The 21,341-nt window shown below is 37.3% G+C and overlaps 1 long non-coding RNA gene and 1 pseudogene across 3 annotated transcripts; both read left to right on the plus strand.

The window, feature by feature from the left end:
• Window positions 1-258: 258 nt before the first annotated feature.
• Window positions 259-20,228, plus strand: LOC112002094 (uncharacterized). Of its 3 annotated transcripts, XR_010631182.1 has the most exons (4): window positions 17,402-17,641; window positions 17,792-19,088; window positions 19,632-19,783; window positions 19,873-20,228. It is a non-coding gene; the product is annotated as an uncharacterized LOC112002094 (long non-coding RNA). The 3 variants fall into 3 exon arrangements; XR_010631181.1 differs by lacking the exons at window positions 17,402-17,641; window positions 17,792-19,088 and adding an exon at window positions 259-616; XR_002881853.2 differs by lacking the exon at window positions 17,402-17,641 and having other exon boundaries at window positions 17,654-19,088.
• LOC136069977 (putative pentatricopeptide repeat-containing protein At1g12700, mitochondrial) lies at window positions 635-13,978 on the plus strand (annotated as a pseudogene).
• Window positions 20,229-21,341: the final 1,113 nt, after the last annotated feature.

Below are 21,341 nucleotides of genomic sequence, written 5' to 3' on the forward strand. Positions count from 1 at the left end.
GCGGGGCGAGAGAGAACCTTGGAGAAGAGAGTGAGAAAGAGAGTTTGAATTTGAAATGTTCAGATGGGTTTGGTGAAGAGAAACTGTGGTTTGTGAGTTTGTCCGGTTGAGTTAAAGAGTCTGTGGTTTAAATGTAGTTAAGTTTGGTTTGGGTTAAGTGGGTTAAGTTATGACGTGGCACGTTTTTGAGCGTGGATTTTTTTTTTTAAAATCTCAACCGTGAACTGGACCCTCTCCATTTCAAAGGGAAATGGAGAGGATCCGGTTCCGGGGGAATTGCTTCTCCTTTCTGCTCTTTCTTCTCTCCAGCTTCATTTTCTTTTTTTCCTTTTCTCCACTGCCGTTCATTCCACTCTTCTTCCAAGCCCCCAAAACTCATTCTTCCCTTGAAATAACGATCTTAAGAGCGAAGCAGAAAAACCCAAACCCAAACCCTTAAAATAACGATCTCGGAATCGAAGCAGAAAAACCCAAACCCAAAAACGCGATCTCAGCCCTGCTTCGCTCTCCGTTCTGCCACTCCACCACCATGATTTCTCCATACGAAGCTAAGCCGAAACCAAACCCGAGCCACCCGAATTGGCAGCTGAGACTGTGTGTCGTCATTGTGAAATGGGTAAATCAACATCCTCTCTTCTTTTTATATGCAATCGTTTGATTATTAGAGTAGTAAGCCTTCCATTCCATTTCGTGCTTTTACTTCTCATTATTGTTCTACTATTAGAGAAAATGTGAAAATCCCTAATCAGAATAGGAATCAGTTGTTGAACTCTGTGAGAGATCACTGCAAATCTGGAACCTTTAAGAATCTTGATCATGCCTTAGGCCTGTTTGATGCAATGCTTCACATGCACCCTTTGCCTTCCATTGTCGATTTCACTCAATTGTTGGGTGCCATTGCAAGAATGAAGCATTACTCCGTAGTCATTACTCTAATTAGAGATATGGGCTCCTTTGGAATTACTCCCAATGTTTATACTCTCAATGTTTTGATTAATTGCTACTGCCATCTGAACCGGGTCAATTTTGGTTTCTCTGTCTTAGCAACAATTTTGAAACTTTGCTATCAACCAACCCATATAACTCTAACCACTCTTGTCAAAGGCCTCTGTCTTCAAGAAAACGTCGTTGGAGCTATAAGGTTGGTCGAAGAAATGGAGAAGAAAGGGTATGAGCCTAATGTGATTACTTGTGGAACAATAGTAAACGGTCTGTGTAAGATTGGCCAGACTAGTCTGCCTATTAGGTTGCTCTGGAAACTTGAAAAAGGGAATTTTGAACAAAATGTGGTGCTCTATAGCACGGTCATTAATAGTTTATGTAAGGACAGATTGGTAAGTGAGGCTTTGAACCTTTTATCTGAAATGACGAATAAAGGCATTCAACCAGACGTTGTCACTTACAATTCCTTAGTTCAAGGCCTGTGCAATTTTGGCCGGTGGAGGGAGGCGACTACTTTGTTGAATGAGATGGGGCAAAGGAAGGTCATGCCAGATGTACAAACATTTAACATATTGGTGGACACACTTTGCAAGGAAGGGATGTTTTTTTTTTTTTTTTTTTTGGATAGATAATATGAGTTTTATTGATGAAAAAGGACAATGTGTTTACGATTGTAAACACACTGCCTTTGAAACAGATACAATCAAATCACAGGGAAAGACTAATAGAGATAAGAAAATCAGACAAGGAACTACAATGCGTAAGCCCCCAAATACGAGACCACTCAAACATAGTCCTAGTAAGCAAGGTCTTCAACTTATCTATAGAACTCTCAGTGTCCTCAAAAGTTCGGGCATTGCGTTCCTTCCAAACTAACCACATAAGGCATGCTGGTACCAAATTCCAAACCTTTGAAGAGTAGGTTCCCAACCAATTCCTCCATGCAAAAAGAAGAGAAACAATAGTGTCCGGCATCACCCACTGAACCCCAAACATAATAAGGACCTCACTCCACAAAGCAGATGCAAACTTACAATGGATCAAAAGGTGATCCACAGTCTCCTCATCACACCTACATAAACAACACCAGTTAACAAGGGGCAAGTTCTTCTTAACAAGGTTATCAATTGTGAGAATCCCACCCCTAGCAGCAGTCCATAAAAAGAAAGATACCCTTTTAGGTACCTATACACACCAAATGCTCTGCCAAGGGAAAGAAACAGAAGGGGCTTTCAATAAAGTAATATAAAAGGATTCAACTGCCAAAACAAGATATCCTCCCCTTCCCCACTAGGAATCCTGGAAGAGACATGCTAATAGAAAGAATAAAATCTCCTCAACTCCCATTCATTAAAATTGCATCGGAAATGGAAATTCCAACTCCTACCTCCCCCGTCTGGTGCATAAATTATCATGTCAGAAATCAGAGCTTCTTGAACCACAGCACATGCAAACAGTTCCGGGTATAATTCTTTCAAAGGAGTAGGATCACTCCAAGGGTCGTGCCAAAACCGAATACGATTGCCCTCTCCCGCTACATACACCACGACTGAAAAAATTGTCTGTACCTTTCCTGATATTCTTCCATAACCCACAACCATGAGTCCCTCTCACAACTCTAGTGCACCAACCTCCACTATCCTTTCCATATTTGGTGGCTATTACCTGACGCCATAAATGAGTAGCTTCCGTCCCAAATCGCCAAAGCCATTTCCCAAGTAGAGCTTGGTTAAAAAGCCCAATCTTCTGAATCCCTAAACCCCCTATCTCCACCAGCCAAACAACCTTATCCCAGGCAACAAGCGGATATCTGAAAACATCATTAGAACTCCCCCACAGGAAATTCCTCTGAATCCTCTCTAGTCTGTCTGCTATGTGTTGTGGAATTGTAAACAGCGATAGATAATAAGTTGGGAGACTCGACAAAGTACTCTTCAATAAAGTAAGCCTACCTCCTTTTGACAAATACAACCGCTTCCAACCAGCGAGCTTCTTCTCCACCCTCTCTAAAACAGGATTCCAGATCGATGCATCCTTAAAATGAGCCCCAAGAGGCATTCCCAAATAAGACATAGGCAAACGCCCAACCTTACAACATAGAATGCGAGCCAAAGCACCCAAATTCCCAACCTTATCAACGGGCACAATTTCACTCTTGCCAACATTTACTTTTAAGCCTGTAATAGCTTCAAAAAAGATCAACACCATCCTTACATATAATAATTGTTCCCTAGATGCATCACAGAAAAGAATAGTATCATCAGCAAACAAAGATGAGAAATATGCAAACCTCCTCTTGCATTGGGGCTTGCCTGAAACCCATTAAGAAAGTCCCCCTCTTCTGTCCTCCTCAATAACCTGCTAAACACCTCCATCACCAACAAGAACAAAAGAGGAGATAATGGATCTCCTTGACGAAGACCACGTGAGCTACCAAAAAAACCAGCCGAGGACTCATTAATAAGCACTGAGAAACGAACTGTAGTGATACAAGCCTTCATCTAGCTCCCCCATTTCTCCCCAAAACCCATCCTCTCCAGTAAGTAAAACAAAGCATTCCAATTTACATGATCATAAGCCTTCTCTGTATCCAACTTAATGAACACACCTGGAACACCACTTTTCAATCTACTATCCAAACATTCATTTGCTATAAGAACAGAGTTCAGAATTTGTCTTCCCCCTACAAAGGCATTCTGAGAGTTGGATATAAGTTTATCCAAAACACTTCGAAGCCTAGAAGCCAACACTTTTGACAAAAGTTTGTACAAGCTTCCCACAAGGCTAATGGACCGAAAATCTTTAATATTGACAGCTTTAATCTTCTTTGGTATCAAACAAAGAAAAGTAGCATTCAGAGATTTCTCAAAGATGCATTGGCTATGAAAGTCTGCAAAAAAAGCCATAACATCCTCTTCTATCACACCCTAACACTTTTGGAAGAAGGTTATGGTAAAGCCATCAGGACCAGGAGCCTTATCACCCTCAACCTCTTGGAGAGCAGCAGATCTCCTCCCTATCAAACTCCCTTTCAAGAGAAAGCCTATCAAACTCATCCAAACTAGCAAAATCTAACCCATCAACAGTGGGCTTCCAATCCTCAGGTTCCTGATAAAGACTCTTATAAAATCCCACCACCTGATCCTGAATATTTGATTCAGCTTTATACATAATGCCATCAACCTCCACACCCCTCATGGTATTGGCTCGCCTATGAGAATTAGCAAGCATGTGGAAAAACCTAGTGTTATTGTCCCCCTCCTTTAAGAACAAAGCCCTTGATTTCTGCCTCCAAGAAATCTTCTCCAAAGAAGCTAAAGATTCGATCTTCGCCTTAATCTCAATTTTTCTTGCTTTATCTGCCATAGTCAGCACTTGCAGACCCTCTCTCAAATCCAGATCCAATAGCTCAGACAGCAAACATTTTTTTCTAAAATGCATATCCCCAAAAATGTGTTTATTCCAATGCTTCAAGTCTTTTTTAAGAGCCTTGAATTTACATGCAAGAACATAACTAGGGGATCCCACAAACTAATAACTGTTCCACTAGCCCCTAACTTGGTTCACAAAACCCTTCACTTTTAGCCACATGTTCTCAAATTTAAAAGGACTTTTCCCCCTCGCCATGCCTCCTGCCTCCACTAGAATAGGACAATGATCAGAAGCCACCCGAGGGAGAGGCCTTTGAATTACATCCAAGAAGTGTTCCTCCCAATCAGTTGAAACCAAAACTCTATCTATGCGAGACATAGCAGGCTTTGCTAAATCTCTAAACCACTTAAACTCGCCCCCGAACAAAGGAAGATCAACCAAAAAATTCCTCTTGATAAAGTCCGAAAACTTGAACATGGTTGGACTAAACGAATTACACCCAAGACGCTCTGCCGGGTATCTAATAATGTTGAAATCACCCAAAACAAACCACGCTGAACTCCATCTCACTCTCACACTATCAAGCTCTGCCCAAAAAGCATCCCTCAAACCGGCATCATTTGGACCATAAACACCTGTGTAAATCCAAAGAAAACCATATGCCACCCCTTTCAACAAGACCGAAATAGAAAAGCTACCCATCACACAATTAATTTTCTCATACACCCTTGTGTCCCAGTCCACAAGAATACCATCCACTATGTGAATGGCATCTAAAGCCACCCACTCCACAAAAGAGCTACCCCAAAGACTTTTCACAGCAGCAGAATTGGTACGGTCCAGTTTGGTTTCCTGAAAACAGACAACCTCACACTTCCATTCTTTAATTGATGTCGTGGAAGCCTAAAGAAAAGCACACACGATGCTCTCTTGATGGAACAGAAACTAAACTGTTAGTTCTTGGTAGTAAACCTCGAATCCACGAGGAGTTCCTTGAATCCACAAGGTGATAGGTCTGGAATCCACCAGAGAACACAAAAGACACAAGTCTGAATTTTTATTGATAATAAACTATGAAAAACGTTTACAAACTTAAGGGCCTATTTAAGGGCTCCTTAAAACTTGACTGACAAGAAAATATAATCTAAAATAACTCCTAATTAATATCTAACCATAACAAGAATCAAATTTGACCTAAAAAAGCATTAAATGCACCTAAAAACAAGGAAATAAATCACCTAAACCTAAAATAACGTTTTTTTTTACGTAAAAATATCAAAAATAATAAATTACAATAATTAAATAGTAAATTGTGTCCTACATCAGACCCCTCCACTTGAAACAAACTCGTCCTTGAGTTCATCTTTGAAATCTAAAATCTTCCACTCCAAATAAACAAATACTTCGAATGCTTTAATAACTTGATTAGGCTCCAAAACTTGAATTCTTCATAAAATGTAGCATAAAATTTCTTCTTATCTACTTTCAATTTATTTGCAACATCAATAAAAAATGGGTTGATAATGAAATTAAAATTTTCTACTCCAAGAAAATCAACTATTGTGTAGTCGTTTTTAATAAATCAATCGGAACCTGGGTGTTGTGGGTGATGGGCTTGTCCTCACCTTTGACCCTAGGTGGATCTTCCACAATATTCTCAATAATTACTATCTCTTGATTTCTGTGATTTCCACAATCAACTCAATCTCCTTTTCAAGTTTCAATTCAACAACTTGTTGCAAGTCTTGACCATTTTTAACCACTTCAAAAGTTTCTCCAGAAATAGGCTGCTTCTTCTCAACCCTCAAACTCTTTCCTTTACTTGATACATGGACTTGGCTGTGATAATTTTGGTTTTGACCTTTCATGTTGTGAACATATTGATTTCATATGAATATACAGATTTATAATCAACACTTGTATAATCTAGTATATCATGATAGTCATTAGGAAACCATAAATGAATTAATACTCTTTTTATTCTTTGCCAAGAGCAGATTGGATGCTTACCTCGTCGCTTTCTATCAATTTGAATGTCTTCTCACCATTCTTCTGCTTCATTGTCTAATTTATTAGATGCAAGCCAAACCTTTTTTTCATCACAAATCTTCCAAAAATTAAAATACTCTTCTAAATCAAGAAGCCAGTCAATAAAATCCATCCTACACATATCTTCGTCAAAGAATGAAATTTTCTTGTAGTTAGGAGTGCGTCTTTGAATATATTGAACATTGTTGTTGCAAGATGATTTCCTAGCAAGAAGAGTAGCAATCTTTTGCTGGATTTCGCCTATAATTTCCTGACTCTTTTCACAAAATTGGTGATTCTCATCACAAAAATAAAGGAACTCAGCCCTAGTGAGGATTGGGTTGTTGACGTCGTCATTGTTGTGGTGCTCACCGTCTCGCCAGTTAGCCATCAGACCAGGGTAAGTCAAGGCTCTGATACCAACTGATATCGCGAAAGTCTAAAGAAAAGCACACACGATGCTCTTTTGATGGAACAGAAACTAAACTGTTAGTTCCTGGTAGTAAACCTCGAATCCATGAGGGGTTCCTTGAATCTACAAGGTGATAGGTCTGGAATCCACCAGAGAACACAAAAAACACAAGTCTGAATTTTTATTGATAATAAACTATGAAAAACGTTTATAGACTTAAGGGCCTATTTAAGGGCTCCTTAAAACTTGACTGACAAGAAAATATAATCTAAAATAACTCCTAATTAATACCTAACTATAGCAGGAATCAAATTTGACTTAAAAAAGCATTAAATGCACCTAAAAACAAGGAAATAAATCACCTAAACCTAAAATAACTTTTTTTTTTTACATAAAAATACCAAAAATAATAAATTATAATAATTAAATAATAAATTGTGTCCTACATCAAGCTACCCACCACACAATCAATTTTTTCATACACCCTTGTGTCCCAGACCACAAGAATACCACCCGCTGTGTGAATGGCATCTAAAGCCACCCATTCCACAAAACAGCTACCCCAAAGACTTTTCACAGTAGCAGAATTGGTACGATCCAGTTTGGTTTTCTAAAAACACACAACCTCACACTTCCATTCTTTAAGTAAGTTCTTCACAGTAACCCTCTTATGAGGATTGTTAAATCCTCTCACATTCCAAGATAGAAGTCTCAAATTCATGGACAACCATCAGAGCCAACCCACTGAATTTCACAATCTCCTTGTTTCGTTTATCAGCTTAACCAGCATAATTAACTGTAGAAATTAAATTCTGTAATTCTCTCATACCTTTTGTAGAGGAAGAAGTAGTGCAACAAAGACTGCTTGCCATTGCTTGATTCTCCCACACTTTCTCAAGTCGTTGAAAAAATTCAACACAGTGCCTCTCACAGGAATCTATGGGAAAGCCCACCCACTTACCGAAGCCCTTGACCTTCTTACTTACCCAAGCCAAAGGTTCCAAATTATCCTCCACAGAGATGTCGACTGGGTCAACTTCCTCATTCATTAACACCAAACCCCTATTAGGATCCCATTGAGCCAAAGGTTCAAATTCCATCAACTGCCGCTCCTCCTCATCCCTATCAGACTCCATAGGATTGACCCAATTCAACAACAACGTCTCTTCATTGAAAGAATTCGAAACCATCTCAGAAATAGGAGAAAACCTATTTTGTTCCAGTAAAGGCTGATGACAAGACACCTCGGCCCTCTTTACTGGTACCATTGAACTCTTTGCCACAGCATCAGTGAATCTGGGATGATCACCGGAGCTCGACACATGCGAAACCACCACAGCTCCGCTTATTGGACACCCCATCGCTGGATCGTTAGCACTTGAAACAACGGAAGTAGCCCCCACCCCAGCGCCGCTACTTGAACAACCCATCGGATCAGAATCCTCCTGCATCACCCTATCGGGTTTGCCGAAGATTAAAGAAGCCCCTCCCATCTCACTGGAAACACCCATCTGAACAGAACCCATCTGCACCGCCGTGTTGGAACCTCCATCAGAGGTTGGAATCTCCACTCCCATCTTGCCGGAACCTCTGTTTGACTTCTTGGCACTAACTTGTAAGCCTAATCCCTCACCTCGCTCACACAATCGTGACAGGCCTTGTAATTTCAAGTGGGTTATGTCACCATTATGATCCACTTGGGCCTGTTTAATAGGCCCACCATCTGCTTGCTTAACAGGCCCAAGTTCAGTATGTGTTATATCATCTTTAACAGACTTGGGCTGAACAAAATTGGCCACTTCACCACACGTTGGCCCCTTCCCTCAAAATCAATTGATATGTTTAAAGAAAAATGGGCTTTAGTCCACTTCAAAGTAGACACACGCATTGGCCTTCCAGATACAAGATGAGTTGAGAAGTTTGTTTTTGGAATAAAATCAAATCCCCCAAATCCCTCCTTCTGGTTTAACGTGCTAGCTAGTTTAGGAAACTGCTTCTCCAAATCTAAATCACCACCTAATTTCACGTGACCATTAATGTCTTTCCAAACTTGGTTCCTTGGATTACCGGTGGTTTTGCAAACCTACCACCGCCGGCATCCACATCCTTCCTCGGCCTAGAAACTTGTTTTCCAAAGAAAAAATCACACAACTGCCTTTCAAGAAAAGCCCAGCCACCCTTATGAAAACCTTTTGGAACACGCAAACAACCACGTCTAGCCCCATTATGATACTCAGATATTTCCAGAAAACGGCCACCCTTATTCAACCTACTAGAGCACTTTAAAATTTTATAATTCTCATGAAACCATTTGAAAAAATGTTGCTTACTAAAATCTCAACTACGTAACTCAATCAAGCATGCAATGATCCAATCCAAGCCCGATCTACCAACCTGGATAGAACCATGGTACCTTCCATGTCTTTCTATGATGGAAAAAGAATCCATACGTCCTCCATCAAAAGCCAAGAAGAAGGCCTTTGTGTCAATGCGAAAAAAAGCAGATTTCCCCTGTTCCCCATGTGAAGGTGAAGGCTTGGATTGTGAAGGTGGCGGCTTAGGAGGATTAGGGTTCAGAGAGGGTAAGGATGGTTGGGTTGGCGTGAGGTGGGGTATGTATTGACCAAACTGACTAGGCCAATAACAAGGCTGTTGGAAAGGGATTTAAGGAGGAGGGAAGAAATAGGGAAGGGTGGGGAAGTTAACAAAAGGTGGATTGGCTTGTGCATGTATTAGAGGTGGAGGTGGAGGTAGTTGTAGTGGTCTAGAGGAGAGGTGGGGCGGAGGGGGGAGGGTGGGAGCACTCATCTATTAAGCCCTATTGAGTACAAGGAAGGGATGTTGACTGAGGCAAAAGAAGTTTTTGATGTGATGATTCAAAGAGGCATTGATCCTAACATAGTCACTTACAGTTCTTTGATTGATGGTTATTGTTTGCAAAATAGACTGGATGAGGCAGTTAAGATGTTTAATATGATGGTTGAGAAGGGTTGTTCACCCGATGTGGTTAGCTATAACATATAGATCAATGGATATTGCAAAAGTAAAAAAATTGATGAGGCAAAGCGTCTGTTTCATGAAATGTCCAACAAGGGAATGATTCCTAATGTAGTGACTTACAACACTCTTATAGGTGGGTTATGTCGAGTGGAGAGAGTACAGACTGCACTAGAGCTATTCAATACAATGCGAGCTTGTGGCCAACATCCAGATCCCCAAACCTATGCCACCTTTTTAGATGGCTTTTTTAAGAATAGACGAATTGCCGAGGCAATTGCATTGTTTCTGGAGATGGAAGACAAAAGGCTGGACTGTGATATTGTGATTTATAGCATCTTGATTGATGGTTTCTGCAATGTTGGGGAATTTACGACTGCAAGAGAAATCTTTAGTGGTCTTCCTGCGAAAGGATTGCATCCTGATGTTTGGACTTACACTATAATGATCAAAGGATTTTGCAAGAATGGACTAGTTGATGAAGCGAGTGAATTGCTTGAGAAAATGGATGGTAATGGTTGTTCACCTAACGAGCACACATATAACACAATAATCCATGGGTTTTTGCAACATAGAGAGACATCAAAGGCAATGAAATATCTCAAAATGATGGTTAACAAGGGATTTTCAGCAAACGCAAAAATTGCTGCCTTGTTTATTGAATTGCTGTTGTCTAATCAAGTGGATGAAAATATTCAAGAGCTGCTTCCAAAGTTTGGGTGAAGGTTATTTAGTTTCTCAAGATCAAAGAAAACTTTTATATTTTAACTTGTCACTAGTCATTATGTGAGTGGTATATTTGCTTTGAGTAAAATTCCATACTTTTTATGAGATGGTAATTCTTTTCATTTATGTGCCCAAGATTGTTTATTCCTTTTATTGTTTGATGCTTTGTCACAATTTTCTATTGCACGCATGTTGTTGCCAAACCTTTTGACTAGCCATTGGGTGTATTATACTGCCCTTTTAGGTGGATACTCAAGAGTCTTAGTTTGAGACTAGGGCTGTGTTTGTTTCGTGTAAAACGTTTTCCGGAAAATACATATTTTTTGGAAATGTTATTTTCCGGAAAAGAAAAATATTTTTAAGCGTTTGGTTGAATTATGAAAATTGTTGTGGAAAATATTTTTATGTGTTTGGATGTATTCTAAAAATGCTATTTTCCGGAAAATTTTTCACATTTTCTCAACAACACAACAAATTCCGGCAACAAATTCCGGCAACAACACAACAATAACAACAACAACAACACCAAATTCCGGCAACAACAACACAACAACCACAACACAACAACCACAACAACAATCAGTTCATCAAAAATAAAAACAAAAACAACAATCAAACTTAAAAAAAAAAAAACGGAGAGATCGAGGAAGACGACGATCGACGGCACGGCGCGGCGCGGCGCGGTGCGACTCGCCGGTGCGAAGAGCGCTGGGTTCGAAGGATCGACGATCGACGGCGACGGCGCGGCGCGATCGAAGGTGCGCTAGATCGAAGGAGCGATCGTTGCAGTGAGGCGATGGGGACTGGTTCGTGGGTTCGTGGTCGCCGGCGATGGTCTCTTGGCTTGGATCGGCGATTCGTGGCCGCCGGCGATGGGTGCTGGGCGCTGGGCTTGGATCGACGATGGCGCTGGGCTCTCTCTTTCTTTCTCCCTCTCCCTCTTCGTGCTCTCTGTTTCTTTCTCCCTCTCCCTCTTCGTGCTCTCTGTTTTTGGGTTTTCCGGAAAATAGGATTTGAAGTGAAAATAGGAACAGAATCCATTTTCACCTCTGACCGACAGTCAACGGAAATTAATTTTCGGAAAATCGATTTTTCAGTGCAACCAAACATCCGTAAATTCAGAAAAGCATTTCCGGAAATGCTTTTCACCCAAAACAAACACAGCCTAGATTCATAGATTTTATTTCTTGTACTATGTTCCAACCCTTATTCAAAGTTTTCCAATCATAAAAACTAGTATTCCAATCCAAATATAGCCTAAATATCAAACCTTCAATAGGTATCCTCCTCTCCCCAAACCAGCCCCAAAATTCTTGAATGCTTAGTGATTAGGTTCTGGACCAAATTATATCTTGAATCAGTTTCAGTTTTACTTTTACAAAAGTAATCCAGTTGTAATTAGTTGATCCAATTTAGTCTTAAAACAAGGTCATGGGTGCTAGCAAGTTAAACTATTGTTTTAAAACAACTATGGATTGAGTTGTCAAACCTATACAATATCAATCAGTTTAAGGGTCCGTTTGTTTTGGTGGTAAATGATTTCAGGAAATCATTTACCACCTGACCCCACTGTTTGGAAGCCAAGGAAAATAAAATTTTTTGGGAAATAGGCTTTAGTTGACCATTATTTACTCCTTTGACCTAGAAATGGTTTTACACTCTCATTTTCACTTCAAACCATTTCCGAGTCACGCACAAAAGAGAGAGCTAGAGAAACTTCGAAGAAAGAAGAGACCACCTCGCCGAGAAACACCGTTCCACCACTCAACGGTGCTTCCGATCCAGCCACCATACTAAGAAACCCAGAGCTCACCTCACCGAGGAAACACCGTTCCAGCCACTCAACCGTGCCTCCGATCCAGCCACCACACCGAGAAACCTAGAGAACTCAGCCTTTGCACCGTGCCTCCGATCCAGCCACCACATCGATCCAGCTCACTCCGGGTCATGCCGAGCTCAGCCACCACACCGATCCAACACAAACGCACACCCACGGTGAGTTTTCCTTCTCCGGTTCACCGTGCCTCCGATCCACATCCTGATCCAATCGCATTATATATATATATATATATATTTATATAAATAAATATATATTTATATAAATATTTACTGTTTTTATTTAATTTTTTTAATTATCCATTTTTTATTTAAACTGTGTATTATTGATGATTGGGTTTAGGGTGATCAATGTTTTTGTTGTGCTTTTGGTGAGAATTTGGCTAGTTGGGTATGAAACTGTGTATGAAATTTTGGAGCTTGAAATTTTGCTATACTTTATTTAAACTGTGTATGAAATTTTTCTGTGCTTTATTTAAATTGTGTATTAATTTGGCTAGTTAGGGTGATGAATGTTTTTGCTGTGCTTTATTTAAACTGTGTATGAAATTTTGGAGCTTGACCCATTCTGGTTTTTGCTGTGAGTTTTTTTAGAATTTGGCTAGTTGGGTTATGTGCAGAACTATTGCTGTGATTTTTTTTTTAAATTTGGCTAGTTGGGTTATGTGTTGAAATTTTGGAGCTTGACCCATGATTGGTTTTTTTTTTTTTAGAATTTGGCTAGTTGGGTTTGTGTAAAATTTGGCTAGTTGGGTTTTGTGTATACAGTTTTGGAGCTTGATATGTATACTTTGATGTAGCAAATGTTATTATGTTGCCTATTGGGTTATGTATACTTTCAAGCTTGAGACATGACAAATTGTATGATTTTTTTTTTTCAGCATTTGGTGTTATTATTTTCTTGCAGTAGAATATGTGTGTGTTTAAATTGTATTGTGATGACTAAATTGAGACATGATGGTATTGTGATGATATCAATGTGCAGTTATCAATGTGATGGTATTGTGATGGTGTAAATATTGATTGTAAATAAAATGCAATGTGATTTGGTACTCGTTATAAATGTGGTTTGAATGCAGTCGAGTCATCCACCTCTGGGTCGGGAATTTCCAAGTCCCGCAAAAAAGGACGTGCACCTTCTAATGCTGATGATAGTGTGCTGACTGATCTGTCTGATCAGCTGAAGGAAATAGCTATGACTCTGAAAGAAATCAACCGGAGCCTGGTAGATTACACAACTTTTTACAATGAGGTCATGGCTATGATGGCGGATGGGTATAGCGAAGAAATGCTTGCAACTGCGTTTGACCATCTGTGTGAAAATGAGAAGGCAGCACGGGGATTTCTAGCCAAGAATGCTAGGCTGCGAAAGCTGTGGTTGGATAGTTTTTTTTTTCTCATAACTTTGACTTGTCTGTTTCATGTAGACTATGACGGTAGCTTTAGGAATTCACTTTTGTTGTAGTACTAGTATTGACCTACCATTGTATTATATATGTAGTATTTTGTATTATTGGGACAATACAATTATCCAAATTATGTATTTGTACTGTTCAGATACCACGAGTAGGTATCATTTTTGTACACCATGGAGGTGTAATGACAATGGTGAACGATTAATGTGGCTGTTTTTATATTAATATTATGGGTATATTTAAATGATTATTTTTGATGTTGAAGTGGATGATTATTTTTGTACTGTTATAGATATGTCTAGGCAATGCAGGTGCTTGAATTTGGATGATTAATGTTGATGTTGAAGTGAATGATTAGTTTTGTACTGTTACAGGTTTGTCTAGGTAATGCAGGAGCAGAAATTTGTAAGGCATTTCATATTTTTCGTAAAATGATCCACAAACCAAACATGGGAATTGATTTTCCGTAAAAAACGAATTTCATTTTTTGTAAAATGTTTGACCAAACCAAACATGAGAATTGATTTTCCGTAAAACAGAAAGCATTTTCTGTAAAATGTTTGATTGAACCAGACACCAGAATTGATTTTCCGTAAAACGATTTCCGAGACAGCTAAACAACCTGAATACATTTTCCTTTTCCGGAAAATAGCATTTCTGAAAAATATATATTTTCCGGAAAACGTTTTACACGAACCAAACACAGCCTAAGATACTTTTTGTTTCACTTTCATATCTTTTAGTTTCCTTTTGTCAAAATGCTAGATGAAATTTGTGTCAACCCTTACTAATTTTGATTTCTGTCCTGTTTGCACTTACCACTATTTGAGTGTTACTAGAGGTTCTTGAAACTTTATTTATTTGAGGGTACATAGGATAATAGTTTTAAAGTAAGAATGCCATCATTAGTAATTTTATTTATTTTTATATCATACAGCAGTAGTGAAACAAATAATAATTAGAAATTTTTGGGTGCTTTACAGCTTAAGCAGCTGAGTTTGATTTGGTGATAAACTTTTTTCTTGCCTTGTGTTTTTCTCTGCTTCAAGCATAAGAATTTTAAGGATACATTTTTGTTGTTTTAATTCTGTCTATTACTTGGGTTTGTGATTGAATTTCCTAGGTTTCATTTTCAAGAAGGATTATAATTCTGAGTCTTGCGAAGTGAGGATTTGAAATTTCTACTGCAGTTCTTCTCCCTTTGTATTGCTGTATTATTTTATTTTTGGTCATTATGTGTTGGCAACCTCAATAATGAATTCACAGCTTAATCTGGCAATGCCTCGTATTGGCGCAGGCCAGAATTATTATTGTAGTGCGACCTGAATATGGTTGGTGAGGGAATGCTTTTGCTTTCTCTTCTCCTCGCATTTGTTGGGCTTTCTGGGAGTTACATTGTTATGCATTGTAATTTGTTTACTTGGATTGTTGCTAATGAATTCCTTGTCCCCCAATATCTGGCAACAGAGAAGAGCTAGGCTTTTTGAGTTAGAAGGATTTATCTTTATATTTGTTGCATTCTTTGAAATATAGTAGTTCTTTCATTTGTTGTTTTGCAACTCCTGTGGTTCTTTGTGTATGTTAAAAATCTATTCCTTATATGTCTACAGGAACTGGTATTTTTTTTTTCTATGCTTGGTAGCTTAAGCAGGCAAGTTTGTATAGGTGATAATCTCTTTTCTTCCTACTTTCAATATTCTCTTTTGCAATCATGAGAAATTAAAAACTTTTGCCTTGTTTTAATTTCTTTTGAAATATATAGTTCTTTCACAGTCATTATCCGGATTTATCTATTCGTATGGGTCTGATGTGATGTGTGTGATGTGATGTGTGTGAATTAAGGCTAATTTGATTTTGTTTCTTTTCAATCATACATGATTTTGTGTTTTGAGTGGTGTTGCTCTTTGGTTTTTTTCTTTCCTCTTTAAAAAAATAATTTTTATAATTTAGAGTTGTTCTGAATTTTAGCTTTGGAATGCATGTGTTTTACAGTTTGCTCTTGGGGGAAATTAATTCCTGCACCACTGAGGGATTGCACTTTCATTCAGTGTTTGTGCATTTTTCTTAGTGTCTTGTTTCCGTTGTTAACCTCTGCTTTTAGTGATACTTGCCCCGTATCTTATTTGGATTTTAATCTGGCATTGCTACTTATTGGTTACAGGAAGTTGGATCTTTTTTCCCCTTTTGGGCAGCTTAAGTAGTGGAGTTGATGGCAATAAGCTCTCTTTTCCTCCTGTTTTTGTTTTTCTCTCCAACAATCATTAAGGCTAATAGGGAAGAACTTCTTCTTGATTTAATTCTTTCTAATATTTGGGCCTGCAATTGCTTTCCTAGGCTTCGGTTTTCCAAGAGGATTATAAAGCTTTTTTGGAATTACACCTTGTTACTGAATGGGAGTGAGCCAGATGCATCCCATGTTGAACCAAGTTTGTTATTAATCTGAAGATTTCACAACTATCTACTTGAGCAACAGAATTTTTGTAACATTTTAAGTCTTTATCGTGCCTTTTCACCTTTTGTTTATAAGTATTTGAATTTTTTTCCCTTGAACATGATCCTATTCCATTTTAATTTATTTTAGTGATTTTGGTACCTGGCAGTTTTAAGGTGTTTGTTTCTGCAAAGTTGGTTTTATAGATTGATCTGATTTGTCTTCTTTAGTGGAACAAATAAGTAAATTTTCCTTTCCCTTAATGTTTTGTGGCTGATTCTTTTATTGTGTGTATTTCAAGCTGCATTTCTGCAGTCTTAACTGATTCCAGCACTGCTCAGCATTTTGTTACTGCCATCTACTTGAACTAATTACAACTTTTTAAAATTTAAGATAATTGATTAATTCATTATACATTAAAACCTCTTATGGTTTTTGGAGCTTTGGTCGATATGGTGATTTATTGTTTTTGGGTAGTCATGGAAGATAACAGTAGCTTGCTTTAAACATGTCTGCTCTTTAAATGCCTTAAAAGTATAGGTTTATGCTTCCTTATGTCTTTTGTATTGGTGAGATATGGTTTTGAAGTTATTACTGTGTGGGGGGATACAAGGGTTGTATGATATACTGTTTCCCCTAATCCTGATTTCTTTTTCCTTCCCAAATTGTGAAATTATAATGTTTGTGCTTGTGTGTGTTTCTTTTAGCGCGTCAGCCTGCAAATTGCATTTCCTGGAATTGGTTTCTGAGTGATTTTTACTTTAGAAAACCTCATGAATGTAAATATTCTCCTTCCTTAAAGTGCTGGAGCTTTAGAAGTATTTGATTAAAAAAATTTAGTCAGCAAGTCTCTTAAAAAATTAATAATTTTTAAATTTTATGTTGACTTTAGTTATCTTACATTTACTTTTTATATATTTTATGTTCTTTTGACATAAATATAGTATTCACTTCTCCCATAACTACTTGACTTTTCAGGGTTGTCGATTTTCTCTTATATTCTGCCCTCTTATTTTGTTTGCTTGAGAATCATTGTATTTTTTAAATTAGTACTAACAAAATTTTATCAAAAAAGAAAAAAAAAAAATATATATATATATATATGTTGACCATTCTTTTTGTTTCTCTTGATATAATATTCATTTCTCCCTTAATTACTTTTCTTTTTAAATTAAAATTTTTTTTTTGTAATCTCCTTATTATTATTATTATTAATTTATTTATTTATGGAGATTAGATTAAATGTATTGTCAGGCTGCATTGGGGCTGGGGTTATGATTCAACAACAAATGCAGTGTTTTAACTAATGCTGTTTCAATTTTGTTTCTTGATTCTTCACGGTCGTACAGGCTGAGGAGTAGATGACTCCTCTCTTTTTTGCTTGTAAATATTCCTGTGATTTACACTTGTCCTGAAGTGCTTCTTGGACTCTGTGTATTTTCAGTTTGCTATTGTGCGAAATCGAGGCCATCACCTTTTAAGGTTTGCGCTTTCATACAGTCATGTAACTTTGTCTTAATTTCTTGTTTTTATTGTTAGCTTCTTGCTGTCAATGCACAACTCGATCATCCTGTTTTGGCAGCCCGTTTCCAGTTTGTATTTTAGCTTGGCAGTTCCATTTATGGCCTACAGGAACTGGATTTTATGGTGTTTGGAAGCTAAAGTTTTTGATTTGGTGATGAGCTCTCTTTTCCTCCCATTTTTTCTTTTGGTATTTTCTCCTACAATCATAAGATTTAGATGTATAATGGTGTTGGCAGCCTCATACTCGATTTGCAGGTTAATTTGGCAATGCCTCTTATTGGTGTGGGGAAGAGGTTCTTGCTTTATTCTTTCACTATATGCTGATTGTCTTCCTAGTTACAAAATGTGATTAAGCTGATGGCTCCTCCTTTTCTGGACTTGTATTTGAGCATTGTGTACCTTATGCTTGTCTATATGCTGGGGATGTTCATTTTGTGATTTTGTGTTGAGTACTTTTCTAGTGTTATGCATTGGGGATTGAGTTTGGGTTAATTAAAAAATTTATATTGATGATTATTATTTATTTTAAGTGTTTTGCTGTTGTATTTTATATTTACTTTTGATCATAGGTATAGAACTAATTTAACTCTGCCTGTGTTTGTGCTTAATTGTTTGCAGCTGGTCCCAAGCCCGGAATAAGGAGGGGATATAGTGTTTATTTCTCCCTTAACTACTTGCTTGAGCTTATTTGTTGATATTCTCTTCTCTTTGTGTTCTTTCTTGCTCCTTAATCACTTGTTTATTTTTAAACAGATAGTTGCTTATTTTTTATTTAATATTTTTATAATAGAAGCATAGATTATCTGTGATTTGCCAGGTTACATTTTTAGGTTTCCTATAACAACTGCAGCCTTGTGCGATGTGATTCAATTCCGGGTTTTCAACCTAGGCTGATTTTATTTTTTTCTTGCTTCTCAATTATTAGGCTATCAGTTTAAATTTTCTATACAATTCTGCTGTAAATTTAAATAAGAGCTTTTGAATTAACTATCAAATGGCTCTAGTGGAGTAAATCTTGTATACATTTCTTCGCTTTTGCATCTTGCAAATCTAATGTTCTATTAAACATCTATCAAATTTAGAAATTGAAATTTATTTTCCTTGTGTTAAGGAGTCCTCATAATAGTGACAATTTTGTCTTCTTTTATAGAATTTGTAGCATTTTCCATCTTTTCAGCTACCCATAAAATGCACAAAGAAATCAAACATACCAAAGAGCTGAGTGAAAATGTGTGTGAATAAGTTCAAGGTTTTCATATAATTTCTAATTTACTTTTGGCAGAGTGATAATTGGATGGGAAGGAGGTCAGACAGCGCCATTTCAGTAATCCAAAGACCAAAGTCCATATACCAATAGACCATAGACCATAGTCCATGTCTTTTGTTTTGGATCTCCTGTGTCAATGTGCGTACCAGGATGTCATGCAAGATACTATGGCTTGCACCTTTTATTTCTTTCTTCTTTTCTTAATTCTTCTTTGTCAATTTGTTTATAATCACTTAATGCTTTCGAAATTTTCTGCACACTTTGAGTGCTGGCAGCATTAGAGATACTTTGGTGAGAAAGTATATAAAGTGTCTGGAGGTTATTTTCCTTTATTTGAAAGAACAATCTTAAGTCAAAGATGCATATCAGTTTTTTGATAAATGTACTGCAAGAGAATAGGAGCTAAGTGGCACTAAAATGAGTGATCACGTATATTTTATGGATATGATTTCCATCCTTTCACTTCTTTCTTTTCACTCATCATAGTTTGCTCATTTGAAGCTTTGGATTTTTGTATTCTGAAATAATGGGGGCTCGATTGAGTTGTTATTGTTTGCATTTGCTACATTTTATTATTGTTAGCTTAAGTAGTAATTATTTACTATGGATTGGTGGTTTGAACAGTCAAGAAAGGAACTTGAGAAATCATAAAATAATTTTTTTTTTTTTTAAATCTTACAGAATTGGAGGTATAGACTTTAGAGGGTAGGAAAGGAGAGGTAATAGAAGAGGACATGATGAAAGGAGAAGGGAAGAATCTAAAGAGCGCAGCAGAAGACAACATGTTGAGCATTATGCAAGTTGTGTCTCTTTGTGGTTCTAATCTCATCGAGGTACTCTTTTTTCATTTTCCACTCAGATGCTACTGGTGTGCTTCTTCTGTCTGTTTGTTCATTTGTTTTAAAAAATTTTCATATTACAGATGGTGAATTTGGTTCTACTCAATATTGATTATCTGCCACCAAGGTTGATTACTACCAAACAAACATGGACCTCTCCTCCTTCCTCTCTACAAGGAAAAAGGGGAAATGAGAAAGAAATAGAAAGGGAAAAAAAGGTTCTCTTTCATGCAATTGGAGTCTCTGTAGAAAAATGCACCCATTTGATGATCTTCTCTATCTTGAGGATATTGTGGAGTCAAAGATCCAATTTCTTTCTGAACATTCAAGATATTACTCTTAATTTTGCAATTAGAACCTACTTATTAATAATCTTGCACCAATCATCAATACTATTTATGTAATATTAACTATTAAGAAAGTAAATTCCCGGACAGCTTTCATCTCTATTTATTTTTCTTCAAATTAATCTATTTCAAGGAAATTTGAGAAATGATATGTTTACAACATTTTTACAACAAATCATAAGTGGCAGGTTGTTACTGATTGTTATTGTTGGGGCAAAAAAGTAATCTTAGTGTTAGTTTTAAATTTGAACCAATAACAACTAACCACCTGTGATTTGTTGTAAAAATGTTGTAAAATTGTTGTAGACGTAGTATCTTTCAGGAAATTTTCAGATGATTTAGATAGACTATGATAAGATGATGTCAATATTTTAAAGAACTCTAAACCATTCACATATTCCTCTCTATTTCTTAATTCCCGTTTTGTTTGTGGTTGTTCTGCTTTGGGTGGGTGTGTTTAGGTGTTTTCACAACATGTGCATTTGGGTGTGCATATAGGTGGTTTTGCTAAGGGGTGGCACTTTGTGTTCATGTGTCTTAAGCATGCTCCATGATGACTTCCTTTTCTTTTATTGCTGAAGATGCAGACAGTTAGTTGGCAGATTTCAAAGCGCGGTTTGACTATATTTCTCATAAATTCTCGGACCCAAATGTATGTTCCACCACAATTTTGATGATAAAATATATTTTTGTATCTTCTATTTAATGGTGTTGACAGCTTCCAATTTTCATAGGATCCTTCTTTGAGAAGACAGTTTCAAATTTAGGTGTTAATTATCATTTACATTTGGGTATTATTTTGGTTTGATTGTTTATGATTTACGTATTATTTTGGTTCTATTGTTTATGATTTAGGTTTTTCGGTTAGAAGTAGTTTTGTTTTGGGTATTTTGGCTTTGCTTAAATTGGTGTAGGGTATCTCAGCCATCTATGGTGTTTGTGAATGGGAATCAATTTTGCATATTTGGGTCGTCTTGATTTTGGATTGCACCTTCTAATTAAGAGAAAGATGAAGATTTGCTCTATCACTCAAAACACAAACCTTCTAACAATCAAAATTCAAAACTACACCAAAGTTTTATTTTAAAATATAATTTTTTGGGCAAGGTGATGTTACTGAACCTTCAAAATTTTTTTTCAATTCCAACTAGTCACTTGGAAAAATTTGTTATTAGGTCTCAAAAGGGTTGTTAATTAGTTCATGG

This window comes from Quercus suber, unplaced genomic scaffold (genome assembly GCF_002906115.3).
Source record: "Quercus suber isolate HL8 unplaced genomic scaffold, Cork oak 2.0 scaffold_200, whole genome shotgun sequence".
Taxonomy (NCBI): domain Eukaryota; kingdom Viridiplantae; phylum Streptophyta; class Magnoliopsida; order Fagales; family Fagaceae; genus Quercus; species Quercus suber.